Raw genomic sequence first — 16,268 nt, forward strand, 5'->3', positions numbered from 1 at the left:
TACACACTGGGGGGCGCTCTGAGGCTAGGAAGTTCCGCCCCTGCCTGCTGTTGAACATAACCTAAATACCAAGAACATCTGAACCTACTAGCAAGGAAGAACTCAGGACAACGCGCAAAGTTCGATAATCTGCATCACCCGTCAACATCGGCAGGCCTAACTCTGCAATGGCATGTCTGTGAGCCATCTTGGCTAATATAGGAATTGTTACCTTGCAGCACATCTCGGAGCTCCTGGCTAAGGAGCCCGGATGTTTCCATTCCAGGCTTGCTGGGGGGGGGGGGGGGGGGGCGGCTAGGCGGTTTCCTTGGCTGAGTCAGGATTGGGCAGTAACCAATTTTTGATTCTCAGGAATTTCTCAAATAAAGCATTGTATTTCAATGGTAATAAGGAGATGAATTCTGATCTTCCTGCTTTTGAAGCTGCCAAACAAGGCTGTCTGATTATCTATCAATCAACTCTTATTTTCGAACGATTAAGGCTTCGGCAAACTATCAGTTTTTCCTGACGTGACTTTGCTGGCTCTTCAATAATAGAGTCCCTTGAATGTGGGACTTTTTGTTGGCATGACTATTTTCAAAAAAACCTATCTACATAAGTATTCTATGTATTCTACAACAAACAAACAACCCCCCCCCCCAAAAAAATGGTTCTTCTGTACGCCTATTAAAAATAAATTTTGTCACGCAAGTCTTCCATGGAGGGACTGGGACATCAACCCAGCCACAAAACTTTCAACCTACAATTTTTCTGCCTACAAGATGAGCTGTGGTAGTAACAGTGGCACAGAGTTTATGGAGAGGCAATCAATAACCAGTGCAGGCTGAGACCCAGGCCTGAGAGAGAACCCACCCTCTGACCCCCTGACACTGCCCAGAGCACCAGGACTGGATGGCCCAGAGAGGTAGGGTAGAACCAAACATGACGTCAATGTAAGGATTCCTGATGCTATTCTGCTAGACTCAGACTGGTGCCTAGACCAATGGTCATCAGAGAGGCTTCATTCATCAACTGATAGAAACAGATATAGAGAACCACCTCCAAACATTAGGTTGAGCTCAGGGAAGCCTGCTGAAGAGGGGGAGGAAGGATTGTAGGAGCCAGAGGGGTCAAGGACATCACAAGAAAACCCAAAGAATCAACTAACCTGGGCTCGTAAAGGCTCACAGAGACTGAAATGACAACCAGGGAGCCTGCATGGTACTGAGCTAGATCCTCTTCATAATGTTATGGTTGTGTAGCTTGGTGTTCTTGTGGGACTTCTAACATTGGGACCAGGGGCTGTCTCCGACTCTTTTGAGGGCTTTTGGGACTCTATTCTTTATACTGGGCTGCCTTGCCCAGCATTAAAACAAGATGAGGTGCCTGAGTCTTACTGCAACTTGATATGCCATGTTTGGTTGGTATCCATGGGAAGCCTGCCCCTTTCTGAATAAAAGTGGAGGAGGAGTGGATAGGGGGCACAGCAGAGGTGAGGAGGAGGGACTGGGAGACTGGAAGGAGAGGAAACTGCTGTTGAGCCGCAAGTAATAAATAATAATAACAGTAATAATAATAATGTAATCAAAATAAGTTCTTCTTGAGTAACAACTGGCAAATTTCCTCACCATTTAGAAGAAGTTGTTCTCATGTGGAGGAAGCATACTATAGACTCAAATATTCTATTCTGTTATAGGAAGCAACCATGAAAGGTTTTGTTTGTTCAAAGTAATCTGTGTCTTTTGATGCAAACCAAAAACCAAAAGCAAACAAAAAAATCCCAGTACCTGTCAATATTTGAAAACCAACAGATCAAACTTTAATACAGTTTTTTAACAAACACAAACACCCACAGACACCCACAGACACACACACACACACACACACACACACACATTCTCAAATGTTCTTACAGTACCTGTAAGTCCACCCTTCTTCAGGAAGGACACAGCTTTCTGTCTATCCAGTTGCTGCTCTTGATCCAGCTGCTTCCCAGCAGCTGCACTGAGCCAGCACTTCCACCACAAATTTTTCAGACTCTGCGTCTTCCACTTGTTTATCCTTTCCATCCTGTTTCCTTCCCGTTGATCTCAGACTTGAAGAATTCATGCATCGGAGGCCATGAGTACAACAGCATCTTTGGACCATGCACCTCAGATTAAATTGTATCCCTAAATTTTTCTTTTCTTTTGGAATATTTTTATTGAAAATAAATATGTTATTTATTCAAATTTTAGGACTTAAAATGTTCCTGTTTTGCACTTATTTTAATAAGGAAAATGTATAGTTAATATATAGTGAAAACCTATAGGCCCTGTTAACATACAGTTCTCTGAGCTTTGGCAATAGCATCACTTTTATTTACGTAAAATGTAAAATTTCATTGCCATTTACACTGCTAAGTACACAGTTCCATCACTTATGAGAGCACAGTTAAGACTGAGGAACAGTATGGTCTTCCCCTGGTTCTCGCACGGCACCTCCTCCTGGGTCATAGCCTGTCCCTGGAGGCCCCCCTCTGTCTTCCGTGTCTGGATTTTTTTTCCCTAAGCTGTCACATAGCCAGACCTACCATGACATAGGCTGAAATCACGACAAGGACTGTGGCTGTGTATCTCGATGAAGAGCTTGGCATGTGTTGGATCCTGTGCTTCTGAATTCCTTTATTTTCTCCTTTTTGGGTTTCTGTTTTTCCTCTCCCCCTCATATATATATATATATATATATATATATATATATATATATATATATATATATACACATATATACATATATATGTATATATATCATATATAATATTATTTTAATCACACAATATAATTTGAATACAGTCCCCCCTCCCTTTACTCCTCTAAGTTCCTTCCCACCTCCTCTCCCATCAAGATCCACTCCTTTTCTGTTTCTCCTTAGAAAAGAACAGGCTTCTAAGAGATAACACGACAAAATAAAATATAACAAGATAAAACAAAACCCATCATATAGAAGCCCTAACTCTTTTCAGTGGAGAAAGTTAGTGATAGATCAGAAAGTCTACATGGTGAGCAAGGATTTAAAAGAGTCTGGTGACCTGGAGGACGGAGCTTTGGGCCTCTATAAGATGCATCATGACCTGTGATCATGAACTGGACTTTCCCTTGGGGTTGTCCCTAGCTTCTCCGCATGCTGCCAGTAGGGACTTGTCAGGGTCTGGATCACCCCATGCCTTCTGCTTTCCCCCACCAGTTATGACATCATCTCTTCTAGACAACCTATTCTTACAGAGTCTGATGAGCCCACAGAGGTAACGCTTCATAAGACAATTCACACTTCGCTAGTTTCACAGCGTTGCCTACAGTATTTGTTCTTTTCCCTTATTTTGTCAATTTTTATGTTTTTCAGTTTCACTCAAAAATCTTTTTCTTCTTTTTACTGATGTAACCTTTTAAGCTCATATAGCTTCTATGAACTCACTGTGAATATTGTTTGTACTCTATTAAACAATTATCTGCTTGCTAGTGTGGGTACCGCCAATAGGGTAAAAATAAAAAGAAAAATATTTTCATTATAAAATTCATCAATATTGAGAAGAATAAGCTATTGGAAAATGCTCACCACTCTTTATCACAATCTCGACTGTTCCCTTTGGAGCAGAAAGTGATGGGAGGAATTATGGAAAGTTTGAAATAAAAACATCAGATGTCAAGTTTCTTAAGAATATTTCCTTCTCCTTGCAGTGTGTTGTCGGAGCAGTGAGGCATGACACAGATGAGCGTTTTTGGAATTTCTCCTCTAATGACTTGCAGAATGAACTGCACCTATTGATAACGCCTACGATGGTGGTTTATTTTGTCTTCATAGCATTGTTCGCTCAGTCCCATCTCTCGTTCTGATTTCTTTCCAAAGGGAGTTAGGATTTGATGATCTTTAGAATTTATATGTGTTTCAGTTGAAATCCTTACAGTTTTCTATTAAGAATCCAGAAGGTAACGGCAATTGGGTAAGACTCTGCTAATATAAAAATTGCCTTTTCCCTATGCATTGTGTGCAAATTAAATGCAGAAACAAAAATCTCCTATTTATAAACTATTATTCATGCTAAACTCTCCTAGTAAGATAACTTATATGCTTCAAGGATCTCTGTTCTTACCCCTTCCAAAAAAAAACCTTTCATCATCTCCAAAGTAGTTTCTAAATAATCTATAAACTACGTTATTTCGGTTGTCAGAATTGGCCAAGAACCGCACTGAGCAAGTAGAGCACCCCAGGAGTTTTGGAAGGATGAAAAAGAAAAATTCTAGCGGTGGAAGCCAGGCTGCACAGGCAGCTGAGAACGGTTTTTATGGAGAGAGAAAGTGCATTAGTGAAGACACACTGTTGTCAAACAAGAGGAGGTGTACGGGCATCACATTCATGATATAAGAGGCGTAGGATAGTTTAGGCGGATGCTAAAATTCTCAGCCATAAGTACAGCTTGCTAATCATATTGATTGCTTTTATTACTACATGCTGTCCTGCTTATTAATGTGGCTTGTAGCTGTAGGAGGAGACTGCTTACCTTCTCGGCACCATTTCTATCGATAATACATGCTTAGCTCAACTTAGTGGAGCATAATGATTGGGATCAGAGAATCTGGAGAATGAGGCCTGAAAAACACGTCTGGAGAAATCTCAGCTGTATAGCTTTCTCCTGGGAGAACTGAAGTGACGTGAGAGCTGTGTACTCACCACACACCTGCAGGTAGCTTGGCTTGGCTGCTGTGAGGCACTGTTTCAGGGGAGACATGAAACAGTGTCTACCTACCCCAAAAAGGGAACCACTGACAGACCCAGAAAAGCATACCACCAAAGTCCAATTTGCTGAAGCAGTGAGTGTATGGGGGTTACTTATAGAAGCATGGTGAAACATTACAGGAGCAGAAACAGCTCGCAGAAAGTCACATCATCAAAGCCCACCCAGCATTGGTGATGACTCATGAAAGCCAGGATCCTGGAACTCAGCACACAGCTGCAACGGCAGTGCTGTTGGGCTTTGTCTTCTTCCAGGCTGCTACGCCTGTCTGAGAGTGTCGCTCAGCAGTTCATACTGCCTACAACAACCTGGAGAGGGAAGAGCATAGTAAATCTGGTCAGTTTCAGAAACTTCCTGAAGATACTAAATTGTTTGCTTCCTGACTATAAAAGAGCTCCCCTATAAGATGGAATGCTTCCATTCCCTTTAGAACAGTGGTTCTCCACCTTCCTAATGTTGAAACCCTTTCATGCAGTTCCTCATGTTGCAGTGACCCCCTCAACCAGAATATTATTTTTGTTGTTACTCATAACTATAATTTTGCTACTGCTATGACATTAATGCAAATATTTTTGAGAACCACTTTAGAACATTCTTAGTCTTAGTTTCTCTCAAAATGGAATTCTATTATTCTATAGTCTAATCAAAGTAGAAATTAGGAAGAATATCTCCTGCCCCATTCTGCTCATTTTAATTTTAGTGATAGTCTCAATTTAATTCTTGATAATATTTCATATACGGGTACTTTTTATCTTGACCATCCCACCCACCCCCCTTTGGTTTCCAACACATCTTCATCCTATCTTCAGGCTCCTTTTTATATAGTTCACTGAGTCCAGTTTGGGCTGCTGTAATGCACCTGGGTGTGGCACCATCCCCCAGAGAGACAGGTTCTGTTGAACTCTGGCTTTGTATAACCTGATACAAAATGAGGAGAAGAATTTAGCAAAGTTTCTAGATGAATTGACCAGGGTCTTTCCAGAAGTTGATATATAAATGGTTTAGAATGCAAAGATTTTTATCTAAAGAGATGTCTATTTGAAATAAAATCAAGAGAAATCTGAAGAAGACCAAAAACCTGATAAAATTTTGGCTCCAGGTGAAGAGGAGATTAAAAGAAGGGGAAGTAACTGCCTGTTAGTCTGTTAGTAGGCAGGAGAAAGTCACAGGAGACTCCTTAACCTAAATATGGCTGTTACAAGATGTCAGGGTGTCTCATGCCCCTGTTGCTCCCAGTCACTGATTAGAGACCATCTAAAGGAGACCAAGAAGTCAGACATTTGAAACAGTTCCTGGGCCTTTGGAATGGCTTATATGTGAAGAGCACTCTCATGCCAATGAGATAGATCGCAGGTAAGCGCTATCCTACTCCCAGGAAAATTTCATTATTGATAAAATTTTTAATAAAGCAGATAGTGTTACTTTCTGGTTCTGGTTTTTAATATCCAAAATTCTTCCTTTCTAGTTAAGTTACTGTAGTGTGAAGATGCCCCCCTTAACTCATGTGTTCAAACTCGTCACCAACACAACATTACTAAGAAATGGAGCTTTAAGGGGTGATTAAATTACAAAGGCAGAGCTTTCACAGATGTGGGCATGGTTCTTATAGCGGAGTGTGGTCTCATTGTGGTTTCATATATAGAGGCAATCTTGGAGGTCAGGTCCTCACCACAAACTAAACATACTTATTGTTTGGTTTAATCTTAAGAAAATCTGCTCCGCCAATGCAAAGAACTCCAATCAAACCAGATCAAACTGTGTTTAATAAATGTGGCACTCTCGGGTGCACGAGACAGCATGGTGGGAAGATGAGCCCATGCAAACCCAAAACCACATATTCCTTTCTCCTAAATTCCCTGTGAAAGGGTCAGCAATCGGCAGGCTGGGAGTTAGAGTCCAAGCACTTGGCAGGCTGGGAATTGGAGTCCAACTCAACATTACATTTTAGATTCTTTGGATATAGTGGCTTTAGAGGGCTTGGGTTTCACTTTTGATCAAACACTTATACCGAGGACTTGGACTTCTCAGTTTCCAAATATTCTTTATAAATTTCCTAGTTCTTAGAAAAAACAGAACAAACAGACCAAGAGATTGCTAACCAAGTTCATTTCCTATTCTTTTACAGTTCTTTATGGCCCTCAAAAAAGTTGCAATAAAACTCATAGCTTTTTCATTACCACAATAACTGGGGAAGGAGGCTAAAATAGGCCACCACAGTGGCAGTCAATGGTCCTAAATTATCCCTTATTGAATTTCCATTTTGCCTAAGCTACTCCAATCAGACATCTGCTCCCCATGCTTTGCAGGTCTGTAAACTCTGCAGCGTACCCAGGGCTCCATCTTAGAAAAGGCCTTAACCAAATTCCCACATCCTGAACATTTCAGCTGCCTTTCTGCTGCTGTGATAGAGAATGATCAAATGGACTCAGGAAGAAGGATCTTGTTGTAGATCATGGCTGCAGAGAGGATTCAGTTCATCACAGCAGCAAGCACGCCACAAAGAGCATGGGCAAGCCTATGGCATCAGGAAAGGGAAGTTGATTGGTCACATTTCATGTACACATGGGAAGCATAAAAAAAGGAATAGGAAGTGGTGTGAGGATGCAAAACCTCAAAGCCCACCCACAGTGACGTACTTCCTCCATCAAATCCCACCCCCAGAGACGTACTTCCTCCACCAAAGCCTACCCTCAGTGACGTACTTCCTCCATCAAAGCCTGCCCCCAGTGAAGTACTTCCTCCATCAAAGCCTACCCCCAGTGACGTACTTCCTTTGCCAAAGCCCACCCCCTCAGTGGCGTCGTTCCTCCATCAAAGCCCACCCCTAGTGACATACTTCCTCCATCAAGGTTCCATCTCTTTGCAAAGATTCCTTATTTCCCCAAAAGCACCACCCGCTGGGGACCTCGTGTTCAAGCACATAACTCAATTCATGGTCAGAATGTAACTTTCAAGAGAATCTCAGTATTAACCTGAATATACTCTCAGTTAAGCAGAATAACATCCAATCTGTTGAGGAGTCTCTACACAGAGAAAGTTAAGGATGTGGTCATCCTTAATTGATGATCATTAAATCAGAGGAAACAAAATTAAATAAAGACAGCGATGTAAAGAGAGATGCTTTAGAGAAGACAGACCAACTCTCTTTGTCAAAAGATCTTGTAGGTAACAGACTGCCTGTAAAGAAACCTATGGCTTTAAATGTTTAATCTCAAAATAATTACTTTATTTCAATTATTCCAGGAGTTCTCCCATATCTAGACTATAGGTAAGACTATAAGATCACTACTTATTTTAATTATAATATTAAATAACTTAATATGTTTATACATATGTAGATATACATATATGCGTGCAACAACAATCTATTGAAAAAGAGACCATGAACTTGAAAGAGAGTAAGAAGGAATACACAAGAGTGTTTGGAGGGAGAGAAAAAGGGAGAAATGATGTAATTAGATTATAATCTCAAAAAACAAAAGAAAAATTATATGCTACTATATATTTCTAAGTATATTAGTTACTATATAGTCAAGTCTTCATGGTCTTTGTTGTAGCGCTCCTCTGTTTGGGGGCTGGTTGCGTCCTCCACAGCGTTCTGCCTGGCGTTAAGTGAGCTATGTGTGTCTATTACGGTCACCTCAGCGTTCCAGGTACAGTACCAGTTTTCAAGCTTTTAAAGCTCACGTTGCAAGCATCATCCCATCTATGTAGTTTTCCGTGACTTCCCAAGGCTACAGCTGTATGGTCTCTCCTCAGAGCGGTGATTATGAGGCTGCACTGCACTGTGGACCGGGACTGGGAGGCTCCAGAGCGGAGCATCTGCAGCAACGATCTGTCCCCTGTCCAGCTAAATGGTTAGGACGCAGATAACTAGTGGTACTTGAATGACTTGATGGGTCAGAGATTGGTAACTAGGAATCAGGAGTTGACCACGGTGACGAGTTGGTTGGAGACCTTAAAGAAGAAATTAGTCTGGAACAGAGAGGATTAGGAACCGGTTGGGACCTGACAGAAAAACAGCTAAAGCCTCTAATTCAGACCATTAGGAAAGCAAGAATATTGCAGTCCTCTTTGTTGCTAAGGGACAGAGCTAAGAAAATAAAAACGCAGTATATAGTACTTATCCGTCTTCACTCCTAGATGTGAGCTCCTGGAACACATAACCTATCCTGATATTCCCACTTGCATTGGAATGAGAAATGTCCCCAGAGGCTCAAGTATTTGAAATTTTGCTTCCCACTTGGGGGTGCTGTTCGGAAGGTTGTGGAATCTATAGGATAAGGAGCCTTGCTGTGGAAAGCACATTGGCGGGTGCTGGCTTTGAGGGCTGTAAATTCACTCTCTCTGCTCTCTCTGCTGCCCGTGTGCAATTGAGATGTGATTGCTTAGCTTCCTGGGCCTGCCGCTGAGCCTGCCACCATGATGGACTCATATCCCTCTGGAACTGTAGCCCAACATTAACACATCTGTAAGTTGCGTTTGGTCATGACACTTTTTCCCACGGCAACAGATAAGTAACTGATAGACTACCCTACCCAAAGCCTTGTTTGTGGAAACAAAGATGTTCAAATCCAGTGGTCAACTCCATTATTTCATTGTTCCCTTTATATATATATTTCAGCTTACAGATACCTTTATACCTAACAACTTGTTTTCTTATGTGGTGTATTGGGAGTTAAGGTAAGATTTTTACCAAGCATGGTGTTTGTCACTTCTTGCAGCAGTCTTTGAGAACTATCATTGCATTCTACATCTGTTCTGAATTTAGAGTTCCCTTCGCACACACAGTTACAGATTTTGTTGTTAGGAAATAAGAAACCGCGATTTTGCATTACATCAGGGAAATACTAACATTGTTTCCTAATACTTCTGTCTGACGCTCATGGGTGTGTGAGTGAGTGGCTGGATAGAACGTCACACACGTTGATCATTGTGCTGTGGTAGGGCGGCTCTTGAGTGTCCTCCAAAGGCCTGGAGGCTGAGAGCTTGTTGTCCGTCCTGTGACACTGTGGGAGGTTGTGGAGCCTTTAGTACTCGGGGCCTGATGGAAGGAAGGTCTGTCACTGGGGACGTGCCCTTGAAGAGCACACCAGAGACTAGCCTCCTCCCACCTCTCTTCTTTGCTTCTCGAATGCCATCATGTAAGCAAAGTCTCTCTACAAAGTACTTCTATCATGATGTGCTGTGTCAAGCCAGGCCAAAGTGATGAGCCAAGTGTCTACGAACTAAAAGCCCTGAAACCATGAGCCAAAACAAGTCTTTCTCTTTGTACGTTTATTTATCTCAGGACCCATTCATAACAGAAGAAAGCTGGCTCCCATGAATGTACACACATAACTAAAGTTTAAAGAGATTTGGATGAGAATTCAAACATTATTTTGTGGAGATTAATCTCCACTTGGAGAAAACATTCCTATTATAATTGCACCCATTGTGAAAAGGCATAGAAGTATAAGTAAATTTTCAAGAAAGCACATTTTTCCCTGTTCAAGTTCAAATGGTATTCTTTTTAAATTAGCAGATTTATCAAATCGAGGAAGGAGAACTGCACCCAGACAAAACCAGAAGTATGAAGACACCGAAGCACGCACAATAAATTACTGTAATGCCAAGTGGGACTCGCACGATAAAAGGTGACAGTTTCTTTATATACTTTATACATTTTGAAGAAAAAGCACCTGTAATTTGACTTCAAACCAGGGAGTACAGACTAGATACCAAACAAGATGCCAAAGTAGACGCCAAAGTCCTGTAGAGTTCCCAGGGCAACTTAGGTGGAGAGAGTTCTAAGGAAATCATTTCTGAGGCCCTCAAACTTCAAATGTGCCTTCTCGTATCACTGATGTGAGCACCGTGCCACCAACCTGCCGCTCTGCTTGGCCCGCTCACTTCTTGTTAAAGTCCCACCGAGCAACAGTTCAGCTGGGGAGTGTCTGCTGATTGTGTTTGATTAGATCTCAAGTGATGGTTCATAAGTTCTCTTAACCGCAAAGCACTTATGACAATTACAAAAGAGCTGCACATGCCAGTAAAACCTATAAAGGCCTTTACATTCTGTGTTTAGTGCAAAAATTACTTTCCAACATCAATAAGCAAATTACTTGTTTTACCTTTAAATAACTGCTTCATTTCACTGTTTATGGTAGATCAATAAATATCGACTAGACTTCTCCATCTGATTTAGCATACGGATCCAAAATGTTTGAACCTCAAATAGTTCACGATATTTTCAGACTGATCAATAACATCCCAAGATATGGTACAATATAAATAAAATACTTCATCCTTAACTTTTCAAAACTAGTGTTACTAAATCTCTAAGTAACAATAGAAAATAAATGCAATTATTATGTATATTCTTTCTTGCCATTTCTCAAATAAATTGTAAGGTTTCAAGTTTTACTTTAGAAGAAATACAATACTCTAAAATGCTTACTGTGAGAAAATATATGTAACTAAGACATACAAGTGTGTGTGTCTAAATTAAATTTATTATATTTGCATTATTTAATACAAATATAGATTTTAATAGTTTCTTAATTGGTATTAAATAGTACCCTTTATAATAACCAAAAAGTCTGTTTTAGCTAGTGTCCTAGTTACATTTCTTTTGCTGTGCTATAGTAAGCTGATCAAAGTGATTCAGGGCAGGAAGGGCTTCCTTCAGCTCACAGGCCCAGGTACATCATTGCAGAGAAGTTGAAGCAACAGGAGCTTGAGCGTCCAGCTACATCCCCAGTCAAAGGCAGAGGTGTGTGTGCAGACTTGCCAGCGCTTAGCCAGCTCCCTCCTTTATATGTCGTCTAGGACCAGCCCTTGAAACAGAGCCATTCTCATCCGGGTGGGCCTTCCTACATCTATTACTCCAGTTAAGAAAATCCCTTACAGGCACAGTGCAGGTCAACCTCATCTAGACAATTCCTCATAGGATCTCTCTTCCCAAGAGATTTATCCGAGTGCATGGTATTGTGGGATTGCTTGCTGAATCACTTTGAAGCCAGAGGCAGCTCAAGGCAGATCCTAAACAAGAACCATAATTTTCTCACAATAGAGTGAGCTATAAAGATGGTGAGAGACTGTAATTCGTATCAGGCCACCTGAGGTAAAAAGCAGGCAGTAGGGCCAGTGAGATGACTCTGCAGGTTAAAGTGATTGCTGCCGGTCCAATGACCTGAGTTCAGGTCCCAGGACTCCCACGGTAGAAAGAGACTGAACCTCACATACATAAACAACACAAATGCAAGCACTTTAAAAAAGATTGGTAAAGATAAATCCAACAACATCAATAATAGACAAGCATTTGGTGAGATGAAAAACTGTGAGAAATTGACCTCCACCTTGTAGTATCCAGCCATTAGATATCACCCCTTAACAAATGCCACTGAGAGGAAAGATTACTGCATCACAATGTGCACAGAGAACACTGGCTATTTCTCACTCTTGGTTTTTTAAATGCCTATCCATGTGCTGAGCCACTATGATTGTGTGTGTCCCAGAGTAAGGAGTAGGAAAAGAGAGACACACAGAGACAGAGAATTAATTCTCTTATAGTCGAAATTGCAGAACACAAAAGCCACAGTTGACAAATTACTACTACACTGGAAAATAAAAGTACAGTTAGCCCTGCTAGGCAAAAGCAAATGATTTTCATCTTATCTAATAACACGGAGGTGGGAGCAGTGTGCGCACATATGACTTTTCTCCAGCGAAAGGTGCTGTCAAAACGGAACAGTCACTGTCAGCTTGTCCAGTTACCTTCCATCTGCTTCCCCCAGGAAACATGCAGATTATATGAGAACAGTCAACGAATTATTAGCCGCTATTCTTCAAGGCTGAATTCCCACAGCAAAAGAGTATTTATTTGCAATTAATGTTTTGAGAATTGCATTCATGATTGCTGTACTTAAATCATTTCCAATTCTTTTCTCTCGCCACAGCACTTCCTACGCCCCCATTCTCCCTCAAATTCATGCCCTCTTCTTCCTTAATCACTAAAGTCACACACATACGGGGAGGGAGGAGAGACAGAGAATGAGAGAGAGAGACAAATAGAGAGACAGAGAGAGACAGAGAGAAGCAGTAAGCAGACTTACCTAAAATAATACATAGAATACACAATGTAGTTTGAGGACCAACATATGGTTCTCCAAGCAGCCCCAGCTCATAAAATACACTGTAGTTGAGTCTCCCTAAGGGAGAGAGATAAGGACCTGAAAGGCTAAGCCTGGGAACTCCAGGGACAGAAGTAGAATCTGAGATTAAGGTGACCGGAGTCAAAACATGACTTTTAGGCAGTAATTGCCTTCTAAGGAGGCCACTGATTGTATGGAATAAATGACAAATATTATTAGATTTTTTTTGGCTTTGCTATTCAAACTTCAGATTCTAAGGCATGGCATATAGATATTCAAAATATAGCTGGCATTTTCCTGCCTGCTTGGTCACATGCCCAAGCCCTTGCTGGTGGGCTAAAGCAGCAGTTTGTTCACCTTGGGATGGGTATGCCAAGCATGCTATATTCTTCTGCGTGTGCATCCTCAGATAAAATGCAGACGCTGTGGCTGGGTTGCAGAAACTGTCTTAAGAAGGGACTCCATACACAGTTAAGCTGTAAATCAGATGCTAGGACTATTGTTGATTTCTGCTCCTGGAAGCTGAATCTACTGATAATCACTATAGCAGCCAAGGAAAATAGGCTATGCAAAAATGTCAACATTAAACAAGGAAAAACTTCCCTACAGGCAAATATAATTTATAGAAAAAAATACAGTCTTAAAACTCTGATAACTGAGAAGAGATTCTGTTCATGAAAAAGAATCTATTAAAAAACGGTGGCAGCAGAGCTCAGAGGTAAAGTAAACACTTGGCATGTATGCGGGTGGGAGGCTGGGGCTGGTTCCCAGCACCTCCAACTAGGAGGCTATCCTGGATCAGCAAGATGGCAAGGTACAGGCACTTGTCTCCAATCCCTGGGAACTTAGTTTGATCCTTGGGCCACACAGAATAGAACAAGAAAGAACTAACTGAACCAGGTTGTTTTCTGACCTCTACATGCACACGCGCGCGCGCGCGCGCGCGCGCGCGCGCGCACACACACACACACACAGAGACAAACACACACACGTGCGCGCACACACACATACACACAATTAAAAAAATTCTAAGCCAGGCAGTCGTGGCACACATCTTTAATTCCAGCACTCAGAAGGCAGAGAGGCAGGCAGATCTCTGTGAGCTCGAGGCCAATCCGGTCTATAGAGCAAGTTCCAGGACAGCCAAGGCTACAGAGTGAAAACCTGCCTTGAAAAAGCAAACAAGTCTAAAGGAGCAATAGAAGCCACCTCCCAAATACTAAACATACGTTTCTTTCCACATGCAAAAGCATCAACAAGGGACTAACAAATGACATTTTTAAATGTTACAGATAACATAACAAAATGGTTAACAACAATAAAAATGAAACACCATATTTGTTGGGGTTAAAAATTCAAAGCAGGAGCTCAACATTAATAAACAGAATCAAAGAAGAAAACATCCAAAAGGGAAAATACTTTCAAAGCAATAGCTCACAGTTATCTGAATGTGAAGAAGGATATGGGAAACTGTCTGCAAGAACCTAATGAAATGTCTAAGCAAAAAAGTATAAAGGAGAATTAAGCAGGTCTGGTGAAACACACCTACACACTCAGCACTCAGCAGGATCGGGAGCTCCAGGCCAGCCTCAGCCACGTAAGACTTCATCAGAAAAAGTCACTGTGGCCATCATTCGTAGGAGTTTCCAGTTTCCTCTTTTCTGACAGTTGAGCAGGCCTTCGAAGCCAATGGGCCATTTTCTCCCATTATCATCTCTCTGTCACAGGTAAGTCATGTTGCAGGTGACGGTCCTCTCAGCCCAGTTCTCCTGCGGCAGTAGCATGGAGCAAAACCCAAGGTTGCCTTATGGACAGCTCATAGTGTAATTCAGAAATGACTTTGATGTTTTAAACCACTGAGATGTGTGATTGCTGTTGACAGCATAGATCTTCTTAGGGGTCACGTAGGGAAGAAGGACAAGGAAACCGGCTTTAGAGTTCTCACCATGAGCGCCGGACTAGGCAAGGTAAGAGGGTACTTTCTAAGTGTCACAGCCCCTTAGGCAAAGGACAATGCCAGCCTGAAAGGATTGAAATTGTCTAGAATATTCTTTATTCAGTGTTGCATGGGGACACACGAGCCAAACAAGAAGGATCCAGGAAAGCTTTCCTATCTGAATTATGAGTGAGGTGTCAAAACCGCACTGAGATCTGTTGTGGGGAGTGGCTAGGATGTGGTGGCATCACTGGAGCAGTGGAGGTGGCATTGGGGAGAGTGTGACATATCCTAAATACCTGTCTCTGCAGCCAAGATCAAAAGGCACTCTGGGTGTAGCAGGTCAGTGACAGCCTCAAAGGGCAATTTGTATCTGCCCCCATTCCCCTTGGAATTCTACATGCAGAACACGAGTCAACCGGAGGAACTCAGGTCTCTCCTGTCATTCACCCAGTTCATTCAAAACCACAGGGGAGCTACTACAGGAAGTTAGACAAGAAAAGGAGGATTAAAGCCCACATTTACACGGATCTCACACTCTCAGGGAAGATGGACTCTAGAGTAAAGACATCTATGAGAAAGAGGAGTTAAACAAGACGCTCCATCAGGGAAAAATTAAACTCCTAAGTTTTAGAAATGAGAACAAATAAGGACAGACTAATTCCAAGAGACTTTAGACTTCTTAGCTGACCACAACTCAAAGTCTGGTTGTCGTTCTAGAGACAGGCTTGGCAAAGTCATTTCTGTGGAGGCTGAGGAAGAGGACAATGGCTTTTTTACTTCGATATATAGTTTCATGAGGTTAAGGGGGATATTGGATGCCAATCTGTGGGCTTTCCATCAATCTCTTGTAGGAAGGAGAAATACTGAAAAATATTGAGAAAAAGAAGTGCCTTGAAGGAAGCAGCTTAGGGGCATTCTCAAACTCAAAGTCCTTGGATTGTAGAGATTTTTCTGTTGGGTCCACTTAAAGACCGAGCTCCTCCTGCAGGCCACGCCCACTCACCAACAATCCTCCCCCTCCAAGCATCACCCCTGTGCTCAAAGAGTCTGGGAGCTGCCCAATCCCAAAGGCCATTTTAGCCTAACTCCGCCCCCTCCCGTCCTGCCGCGCCCCTCCGTTGCCCCGGAGACGCTCTCTGCGTCCCGTGGCTGCACTTAGCCAGGTCACTAACCTGGGAAGAGAGGCCAAGGGGGCGCCCAGCACCCCAGCCTGCAGGAGTTTCGTCAGGGGACACAGAGACTCAGTTATCCCCAGAGCCCAGTTTTCTGAGGTTTGTGGGACAAGGCTGGAGGCAGGACCCTGTCATTCCCCGGGAGAACGAGCTGCTCTTTCTTCCCAGGACCCCTTCCTCCATTACTGGGCCTGCAGCTTCCCGAGATCCACCTGCAGACACAACCCTCTCCCTAGAGGAGCGAGACCACCCGGCCCGCTAAGAAAAGACAAACA

Source organism: Microtus pennsylvanicus, chromosome 6 (assembly GCF_037038515.1).
Source record: "Microtus pennsylvanicus isolate mMicPen1 chromosome 6, mMicPen1.hap1, whole genome shotgun sequence".
In the NCBI taxonomy this organism is placed as follows: Eukaryota; Metazoa; Chordata; class Mammalia; order Rodentia; family Cricetidae; genus Microtus; species Microtus pennsylvanicus.